The sequence below is a fragment of the Citrus sinensis genome, chromosome 3, assembly GCF_022201045.2.
Source record: "Citrus sinensis cultivar Valencia sweet orange chromosome 3, DVS_A1.0, whole genome shotgun sequence".
NCBI lineage: Eukaryota > Viridiplantae > Streptophyta > Magnoliopsida > Sapindales > Rutaceae > Citrus > Citrus sinensis.
This window is the reverse complement of record NC_068558.1, coordinates 16,079,025-16,082,706: the sequence shown is the minus strand read 5'-3', so window position 1 is coordinate 16,082,706 and position 3,682 is coordinate 16,079,025. Positions and strand designations below refer to the sequence as shown.

General features: G+C 35.7%; 1 non-coding gene across 1 annotated transcript; it reads right to left on the bottom strand.

Moving 5' to 3' along the window:
* Window positions 1-487: 487 nt before the first annotated feature.
* On the bottom strand, window positions 488-594 carry LOC112499473 (small nucleolar RNA R71). Its single transcript, XR_003067067.2, has one exon. It is a non-coding gene; the product is annotated as a small nucleolar RNA R71 (small nucleolar RNA).
* Between the last annotated feature and the right edge of the window lie 3,088 nt (window positions 595-3,682).

Here is a 3,682-nt window from a genome sequence, read left to right as displayed (position 1 = left end):
GAGGAACTTGAACCCTCACGGAGAGATATAACCAGTTAATTACCAAGAAAGCCATAATGAGTAGAATATTTAGGGACAACCAGGGAACAACAATATTATCTACATGACAGATGATAGAGACAGAGCCATTAGAGACTATGCCGTGTTGACCCCTCAAGTTATACATCGTGGAATAGTTAGACCTGAAATGCAAGCTGCCAATTTCGAGCTCAAACCAGTGATGTTTTAAATATTACAAACAGTGGGACAATTCAATAAATTGCCATAAGAAGATTCTTATCTTCACCTTAAACTATTCTTAGAGGTGAGTGATGCTTTCAAAATTGCTGGAGCATCACAAGATGCATTGAGACTCAGAATTTTCCCGTATTCTTTAAGAGATCGAGCAAGGGCATGGTTGAATTCTTTGCCACTAGACTCCATCACCACATGGAATGATTTGGCTGACAAATTTTTAATGAAATATTTCCCACTGATAAAGAATGTAAAGTTGAGGAATGAGATCACATCTTTCCATCAACTTGAAGATCAAAGCTTGTGTAATGCATGGGAAAGATTCAAGGAGTTACCGAGGAGATGCCTTCATCATGGTATTCCTTGTTGTGTACAATTGGAAACTATCTACAATGGGTTGAACTCAAACACTAGGGGCCTTGTTGTCTAAGTCATACAGTGAGGCTTATGAAATTTTAGAAAAGATAGCCAACAATAACTATTAATGGCCATCAATTAGACAAGCCACAGTAAGAGGAGTAACTGGAGTACACAATGTGGATGCATTGATAGCATTATCAGCCCAAGTAACCTCATTGACAAATATGGTAAAAGCAACGACCACTGCTCCAGCAACAGCTAACCAAGTTGCTGAAGTCTCTTGTGTTTATTGTGGAGAGGGACATCTATATGGTAGTTGTCATGGGAATCCAGCTTTAATCAATTATGTGGGCAATTTCAATAGACAAAATCAAAGCAATCCATTTTCAAACATCTATAATCCTAAATGGCACCCAAACTTTTCATGGAGCAATCAGAATCAGCATGTTGCAGCATCTAATGGACATAACAGACCTGCTCAGCCACTTGGATTTCATCAGCAATTTTAAGGGAAAATAAACACCAGTAATGATCAATTTAGTTCCTTTGAAACTCTGATTATGGAGTATATTGTGAAGAATGAAGTAGTGGTCTAAAGTCAAGCTATATCTTTAAGAAACTTGGAGAATCAGATTGGACAACTTGCTACAGCATTGAGCAACATACCTTAGGGCAATTTACCAAGCAATACAGAGGATCCAAGAAGAGAAAGAAAAGATCAGTGCAAGGTGATTAACTTAAGGTCTGAAAAGAATGTTCATATTTTAGTTAAAGTACCAAAAAGAAGAACATAACCTAATTATACCCAAGGGGAAATCTTCCCGTAATGATTTCAGAAGTAAAAACATGACAAGCAGTTTAGTAAATTCTTAGAAGTATTAAAACAACTGCATATCAAAATTTCTTTTGTGGAAGTATTGGAATAAATGCCAAATTATGTGAAGTTTTTGAAAGATATATTGGCAAGGAAAAAGAGGCTTGGAGAATTTGAAATAGTTGCTCTAAGACAAGAATGCAACCATATACTTTAAAGTAAAATGCCTTAGAAGTTAAAGGATATAGGAAGTTTTAAAATTCCTTGTTCCACAGGAACTAAATACAATAGTAAGACACGTTGTGATTTGAGAGCAAGTATTAATCTTATGCCATTATCAGTATTCAAATAATTGGGAGTTGGAGAAGTCAGACCAACCACAATGACATTGCAACTTGCTGACAAATCTCATGCTTATCCTGAAGGCAAGATTGAAGATGTATTGATTAAAGTGGATAAATTCATTTTCCAGTGGATTTCATAGTGTTGGACTTTGAAGCAGGTAAAGAAGTATAAATTATTCTAGGCAAACCTTTTTTAGCCACAGGAAAAACTTTAATTGATGTTAAAAAATGAGAGTTGAGTATGAGGGTTAATGATCAGTAAGTTACCTTTAATGTATTGGAAGTAATGAAGAGCCTTGATGAAGTTGAAGATTGTGATTTGGTCGGTGCTGTGAACCTTACTGTCACAGACAGCTTAAATAATTGCTGCAACAATGAAGAAATCAAGGCCGCCATGTTTGAAGAACTTGAAGATGAAGATGCTGCAACAACGCATATAGCATAGTTAAGAGAGAAGTGACCTGTGAGGACAGACAGACATTTTGAGTCTCTAGATCTTTCAAATGGGCAAGTGAAACCTGCTGTGCCATCTATTGAATTACCTCATGTTTTATAATTAAAACTTCTACCTTCACATCTAAAATATGTTTATCTTGGTGACAATAACACACTACATGTAATCATTTCATCTTATTTAAATGTAGATCAAGTGAAGAGCTTAATGGAAATGTTGGGGAGATACAAGAAGGCCATTAAATAAACCATGGCAGATATCAAAGGAATCAGCCCCTCCATATGTATGTACAAGATCTTGCTGGAGGATTGCTACAACAACTCGGTAGAGTAGCAAAGAAGATTAAATCCCATCATGAAAGAAGTTCTGAAGAAAGAGATTATCAAATGACTTGATGCTGGAATCATCTACCCAATATCCGACAGCTCCTGAGTGAGTCCAGTACAATGTGATCCAAAGAAAGGTGGAGTGACTATTGTAACAAATAAGAAGAATGAGCTTATTCCCACAAAAACAGTGATTGTATGAAGAGTTTGCATGAACTATAGGAAGCTAAACAAAGCCATAAGGAATGATCACTTCTGGTTGACTTTCATAGATTAGATGCTAGATAGACTTGTTGGAAAAAAGTACTACTAGTTCTTGGATGGGTATTCTGGCTACAACCATATTGCTATAGCACTAGAGGATAAGGAGAAGACAATATTCACTTGTCTTTATGGAACTTTTGCTTATTTCAGAAGGATTTCAGAAGGATGTCCTTTAGTTTATGCAATGCTCTAGCAATATTCCAGAGGTGTATGATGTCTATTTTTTAAAATATGGTAGAGCAAACGCTTGAGGTATTCACGGATGACTTTTCGATTTTTGGGGAGATCTATGATGATTGTTTGCATAATCTAGAAAATATGCTTAAAAGATGTGAGGAGATAAATTCAGTGTTGAATTAGGAAAAATGTCATTTTATGGTACAAGAAGGGATAATCTTAAGCCATAAAGTCTCTAGAAAAGGAATATAAGTGGAGAAGGTCAAAATAGTAAACTCCCACCACTTACTTCAGTTAAAGGCATTAGGAATTTCTTGGGACATGCAGAATTCTATATAACATTCATTAAGGATTTTTCTAAATTATCAAAACTCTTATGCTAGCTGCTGGAGCATGATAGGCCTTTCTATTTTGGTAAGCTTTGTTTAAAGACTTTTATAGAATTGAAGAAAGCTTTTGCTACAGCACCAATTGTTATAACACCAGATTGGAACTTACCTTTTAAGTTGATGTCTGATGCCAGCAACCACTCTGTTGGAGCAGTGTTAGGGCAAAGAAAGAACAAAATTTTTCACTCTATTTATTATGCTAACAAAACTCTAGTTGATGCTCAGATTAATTACACTACCATTGAAAAAGGAGTTACTAGCAATTGTCTTTGTATTTGACAAATTTAGAGCTTATTTGGTTGGCACCAAAGTGACTGTTT